The sequence below is a fragment of the Cucurbita pepo genome, chromosome LG07, assembly GCF_002806865.2.
Source record: "Cucurbita pepo subsp. pepo cultivar mu-cu-16 chromosome LG07, ASM280686v2, whole genome shotgun sequence".
In the NCBI taxonomy this organism is placed as follows: domain Eukaryota; kingdom Viridiplantae; phylum Streptophyta; class Magnoliopsida; order Cucurbitales; family Cucurbitaceae; genus Cucurbita; species Cucurbita pepo.
The window spans coordinates 9,168,245-9,175,613 of record NC_036644.1 but is presented as its reverse complement, the minus strand read 5'-3'; positions in this window follow the sequence as shown (position 1 = coordinate 9,175,613).

The window sequence follows — 7,369 nt, the reverse complement described above, 5'->3', positions numbered from 1 at the left end:
TATTAAAGATGTAAAGATGTAAAGATGTAAAGATTAAAATTCAATCAATCCAATCAATGCTAATCAAATGAATTAATTCAATCAATAAACAGAATTAAAACTATATTGAAGATTTAAATTCTCAAAGGAATATGTTGAAAGATTGGTATAAAAAAAAAAAATATATATATATATATATATATATATATATATATATCTTGATTTGATTAATTGACTATTTAAAAAAGGCGACCATATGTTTTCCGTTTTAAGATTTGGGCCACATTCCTATTGGGCTTACAAGAGGCCCAAAACCAACTGTTTTCTACTTCTCTTCCCCGAATACAAATTTAATTATTGGGCTTAAAAGTAACTTAATATCTATCCCTCGCTTTTTGTTCATGTGTTGATGAGAAATTAGATCTTTGAAAAAACTTCTTCACTCTTTGTTCTAAAAGATTTGAAATAAATAATTAGTTAAATTTGTAGTGTTTCTATCTTTTTAGTTATGTGCTAAGGCTCTAATCGACCATTTCTTAAAATTCACATCCTAGATAATTTCACTTAATTTGCAGTGAAAACAATTTGAAGTAAATTCAAATGTTCGTAAATGTTCTTGGCAAGAGCGGCAGTTTACTTTGGAAGAAAAGGAAACGCGCGTAATTTTCCCGCACATAAACTTCTACCTATTTTGATATTTAGTCCGCTTTAGGCACTGAACTGACTCCACCATTCATTCACTTCCACAACAACCAGACAATCATGATGTAGGAACTAGTAATGCAAATGGCGAACAAGAAACTCGTACCTTATCTTCCAGAATCGCTTTCGAACCTGGCGATTGCACGCCAGAGATGCCGCATTCCTCCGATTCCGATCAACCTCCTCCGAATCGATCCACGCGCTAATCGTCTGAGATTTTAAATGAAAAATTAAACAAACAAACAAAAACAGTAATGAAATAGAACTAAAGAGCGAAACAGAGAAGAAATGAGATCGATGACGAACATTTTCTAATGTGAATGCAGATGGAAGGCTAAGCGTCTTGTTCTTCCTCTTCTCGGAGCATCATGTGCCTTCCTCCAGTTCGTTTTTGTTCATCACTGGATTACAAAAACTCGATAAAAACGAATCGTATTCGTTTTGCTAGAGAGCGAAACGGATTCTATTCTTCATGATTGTGAGGGAGTCGAAAGTGAAATTTTCGCGAGCGAAATTTTCGAGAGCGTCTGAAACGGTTTAAATAGCAATGACGAGATCATTGGTGTACAGACTGGAGTTTTGGATGTGCAATTCCGCGTGACAGCGAGAGCGCCAATCGCTGCGCAGCTTGAGGAAGCGACGTCGTTTCAAGGGATATGCAACTTCATAGAATCAGTATTGATGATCGGTAGATTTAAAAATCGTTTTTAAAAAAAAAATTACAAAAAGAAAAAGCGCCGTCGTTTTGATTTCAGCTTTTTGCTTGGACCGGTTCGGTCGGTGGCCACTATATGGTATTGGGCTCGATAAGTATGGCTTGTTCATTAATTGGGCTGGGCCTGGGCTCGAAAGTTCTGGAGTATTCATGTTTTGTTCCTCTCTCCAACCAATGTCGAATCTCTCAATCCAGCTAACACACCGGCCGACATCTTGCTCTGACATTGTCTGCTTTGACTCGTTACATATCGTCGTCAACTTCATGGTTTTAAAACATGTTAGGGGAGAGGTTTCCACACCCTTATAATAAATGTTTCGTTTCTCTCACCAACCAATGTCGAATCTCTCAATCCAGCTAGCACACAACCCGACGTCTTGCTCTGACATTGTCCACTTTGGCTTGTTACGTATGTCGTCAACTTCACGGTTTTAAAATGCATATGTTAGGGGAGAGGTTTCCACGTCTTTCAAAAAATGTTGTGGACCCCTCTCCCGTTGATGTGAGATCTGTAAGATTATTTAATTAAAATATAATAATATTTTTTTTAAAAAAAATTGAAAAGGAAAGGGATGGCAACAGGATTTGAATAGGCAGAATGAAAACCGACACATCGGCGAAAAGGAAAAGTGAATAAATGGGAGAGTTTGGTTGTTTTTGTAGGTGTCGTTTAGGCGATTTGAAAAATAGAAAGGAGCAATAAACTGAGCGTTGACGATTGGTGGCGGCAGTGAACGTGCAAAAAAATTGCAGCTCTCCTTTTCTGTTCTTCAATGGTCCGTTTCTTTGCTTTTGGAACCTTCCAACTCTAAAAAGATGCCTTTTTTTTTTACCTTTCAAATGCAAAACCATTTTGCTTTTGCTTTGAGATTTCAAATCTTTGTCTTCTCGTTTCCCAATTCCAATGGGTTTTCTTTCATTCAAAAGCTTCAAATCTTGCAGGTTTTTATTGCTTCACTGTGTTTGAGTTACAGTCATTGGTTAAAAGGTAAAAGGGCCATTTCATAACTTTTTAAAAATTATATCACAATATGACCAAAAAAAAAAAAAAAAAATTAATAATAATAATTTAATTTGTTAAAAAAATTAAAATGTGAGATCGGAAACCTCTCCGTAGAGGATGTATCTGAAAATCGAAGGAGAACCGTACATGAAATAGCTAATGTAATGCCCCAGATCCACCGCTAGCAGATATTGTTCTCTTTAGGCTTCCCCTTTCGGGCTTTCCCTCAAGGCTTTAAAACGCGTCTCCTAGGGGAAGGTTTCCACGCCTTTATAAATGGTGGTAGTTCTTCTCCCAAACCAATGTGGGACATGACAGCTAAAACATTTCTGGTATATGTTAAAAAAAAAAAAAAACTTTATTTTTTAAAAAAATTAAAATGTGAGATATTGTATAGGTTGAAAAGAATAATAAAACATTTCTTGTAAGGGTGTGAAAATCTCTCCCTAAAAAACGTGTTTTATAATCGTGAGGCTAACGATGATACGTAACGAGCCAAAGCAGAAAATATCTGCTAGCGATGGGCTTTGAGTACATAAAAAATCAAATAATTGTCAAAAGAGATGCAATACCGAAGTAAAAGAGCCGTACATGAATGAACTGACCACATTGAAGCTAGAGCAATCATGAGAATAAGATGATTAAGAAAAAGTTAAAAGAAGTTATAGTTATTATCTATACCAACAAACTGCCCATTCTTTCTGGGTGGCTGGATCATAGAAACTCTAAAATTAAACGTGATGTAAAATATAATTATTAAAATTAAAGGATTCATTTTTTTTTTTTTAAATCTTAAAATTTATTATTATTATTTTTTGCAAAAAAAAAAAAACACTAAAAGTCAATAGATCATCCACTTTACACATACTAACAAAAAAAAATTAAAACCTAGTTTCCTCATTTGTCATAAGTTTTGAATAATACACATCAAGTCCAATCAATTTTTTTGTTCTAAAAAAAGACCCAATTGAATGTGGAAAATCTCACTTTTGGCCAAAACTTTAATCAAATTTTAAATTCAAACCCTTTTGTTCTGTAAGGTCCAAGTTTCAAATATTTTAATTTAATTCATATTGCATTAAAATAAAAATATATTTAATTTTTATGAATTTTGTAATTATTTAATTAAGCTCCTAATATTAGTGAGTTGTTTTAACTTATTTACAGTCTTTTCTAACAACCCCTTGCTCCCCGTTTAAAAATTTAATATTTATTGCTTGGCTCCTTTGGAATTTAAATTTCAAACCCAATGTCTAATAAAGAGGGCACTTAAGTTAATTAATGAATAGGTCCACTACCAAAACATTGTACTTTTTTGGTATTTATTTTGGGAATTATGTCCCATATCATTCCTAAATATGTGAGCTTTAGATTCATCCAATCAATACTATTTTGTTCGATATTTTGTTCTGAGATTCCACGTCGGTTGGAGAGGGAAACGAAACATTCTTTATAAGGATATGAAAATTTTTCCTTAGTAGACGTGTTTTAAAACTGTGAGACTGACAGCGATACGTAACGTGCCAAAGTGGGCAATATCTGTGAAATATTACAAATGGTATCAGAGTCAATCATTGGTTGAAGAAGGGTCAGACCCTCTCCATCGCCAACGCGTTTTAAAACTGTGAGTCTGATGGTGATACGTAATGGGTTAAAACAAACAATATATGTTAGTGATGAGCTTGGACTGTTACAGATGAGCTCGATATTTATCTGAATCTTTTACAATATGATCATGTTACCTTCTGTCTTAAAGTGCTCATAAAAGTGAAAGCTATTCCCACGTACCAACACGGACCTTTTTAACACATTTTATCTTCATTCACACGTTTCTGTTAAGAATGAGAAATATAATTGGGATCGAAGGTGTGTATTCTCATTGATAACCTTTAAATAGAATACAAGCTACTAACTAATATCTACAAATAAGGAAAATATAAACTAATTAAATATTAGACGTGTTTTAAAATCATGAGGCTGACAGCGACACGTAACGTGCCAAAACGGGCAATATCTGCTAGCGATGAGGTTAACTATTACAAATGGTATCATAGTCAATAATTGGTTGAAGAAAGGCCAGACCCTCTCCATCGCAAACGCGTTTTAAAACCGTGAACCTGATGGTGATACGTAATGGGCCAAAACAAACGATATATGCTAGTGATGAATTTGGGTTGTTACAAATGAGCTCGATATTTATCTGAATCTTTTACAATATGATCATGTTACCTACTGTCTTAAAGTGCTCATAAATATGAAAGCTATTCCCACGTACCAAGACAGGCCTTTTTAACACATTTTATATTCATTCACAAGTTTCTGTTAAGAATAAGAAATAGAATTGGGATGGAAGGTGTATATTTTCATTGATATTTATAACCTTTAAACAGGATACAAGCTACCAACTAATATCTACCATAAGGAAAATATAAACTAATTAAATATTGAGAATAAAATAAAATATACTGTAAATCAAATCATAAAAGGAAGAGTATTTAAGATATATTCCATAACTAATATATTCTCCAAATATTATATTCAACTATTTCTTATAAAAATGGTCAGGAGGTTACCTAACACAGATTGCTCTAAGTAAAATACGCTTCATTTTGGAGTTTCTACGATTGAGTTATCAGAAAGGAAGTACGTCGTATTGGTAAGAATAATAATTATTGATTATTTTAAGTATTTTTTAAATATTTTATCTTCACGATCACTCTCATTCAAATATCGTATTTTCAATTTAAATGTAAAATTAATAAATTAAAAATTGAAATTATAAATCCACCACCTTTTAAGAAACACAAGGGTTAAAGTTGAGGCATGAAATAAGGAGCACTAAGAGAACAAAAATGTGGAAATAAAATATTAATTAAATTTTTAAAAACTATATAATAAAATAAATATTTTAGTAACTATTTAACTAATAGTCACCTTATCTTATTATAAAATAGGGAGGAAAAGCAGATGAAAAGATAGAAGATTCTTTATATTTAATGCCTAGACCCTATGGTACCTGGCTACCAAAAAATAGGCCTAGGAAAGCAAGAATAATTTTCCATAATTTCATATAATATAATTATAAATTTCAAATTTCAAACCTTCTTTTTTTGCTACTTTTAAACACATTATAATACAATTATAAATTCGAAATATATATATATATATATATATATATATATATATTTGAAAATTCAATTACCAAAATAATATTGTTTTGTCACTTTGAAATTAAGTCAATAATTTGTTTAAATTGGAAATAAATGATTGATTTATATTGCCGCCATTTTCGTGAAATAAATTAAATTTTGAATGTATTATTTGACAATAATTTTGCTTTTTTTTTTTTCAAATTCAAAATTTTCTATAATTATAAATAAATAAAAGTTCAAACTGAAATAAATTGTAATATTATAATAATTTTATTTATTTTAAAAATAAGGTGTCGTAAAATTAAACTTAGAATAATGGCTCAAATATGAATTCAATGAAATTTTATTATATTTAGAAGTATGGTTTGCTTTTTTATTTGTTTCATGCAATCTTTCCTTCTTTTCAATATAATTTTTTATATTAGTTTTTATATTTTTTATATTTTTTATATTTTTTATATTTTTTATATTAGTTTTTATATTTTTTATATTTTTTATATTTTTTATATTTTTTATATTTTTTATTTTTTATATTAGTTGCTTTCCCTCAAATTTGCAAATTAAATATTAGTTTCGAATAAATTGTTAATTGATAGTTTCCATCTTTTCAATATAATTTTTTTATAAAATATATATATAACCCTCATGTGTATAATAATATTATATAAATAATAATATAATATTATATTTTACTAATGTAATTTTTAAAATTTAAGTCTAAATTTTATATTAATAGACAAAGCAGACTGAGATAGACGAAAACTAAAAAATATAATCTCGATGGACCGCTCAATTTAACCAATGGGAGAAATTCCTTGTAACAGCTCAAGCTCGCTGCTAACAGATATTATCTGTTTTGACCTGTTACATATCGTCGTCAGCTCCACGGTTTTAAAATAGGGAGAGGTTTCCACAGACTCAGTATCTGACTCTGATACCATTTGTAACAATTCTTGTTCTCCTGACATGAGATCTTACAAACCACACTCTTATGAGCCGAACGCCCTTGCTGACTCTGATACCATTTGTAACAGCCTTCGTTCCCCTCGACATGGGATCTCACAATCCACCCCTTGGGGGCTTAGCATCCTCGCTGGCATCCCCTGACATGAGATCTTACAAAGCACACCCTTGTGGGTCGAGCGCCTTCACTGACTCCAATACCATTTGTAACAGCCTTCGTTCCCCTCGACGTGGGATCTCACAATCCACCCCTTGGGGGTTTAGCATCCCCTGACATGAGATCTTACAAACCACCCCCTTGTGGGTCGAGCGCCCTCGCTGACTCTGATACCATATGTAACAACCTTCGTTCCCCTCGACGTGGGATCTCACAATCCACCATTTGGGAGCTCAGCATCTTCGCCAACATCCCCTGACATGAGATCTTACAAACCACCCCCTTGTGGGTCGAGCACCCTCGCTGACTCTGATACCATTTGTAACAGCCTTCGTTCCCCTCAACGTGGGATCTCACAATCCACCTCTTGGGAGCTCAACGTCCTCGCTGGCATCCCTTGACATGAGATCTTACAAACCACCCACTTGTGGGTCAAGCACCCTCACTGACCCCTTGGAGGCTCAGCGTCCTCGCCAGCATACCATTTGTAACAACTCAAAACCCACCACTAGCAAATATTATCCACTTTGACCCGTTACATATCGCCGTCAGCCCCACAGTATTTAAAACGCATCTACTAGGGAGATATTTTCACGCTCTCATAAGAAATGTTTCGTTTCTCGATGACTATCGGAATTAAATGGACATATATATATATATATATAATTTTCTTTTTAAAGCTAAAGCCTCTCAAAACT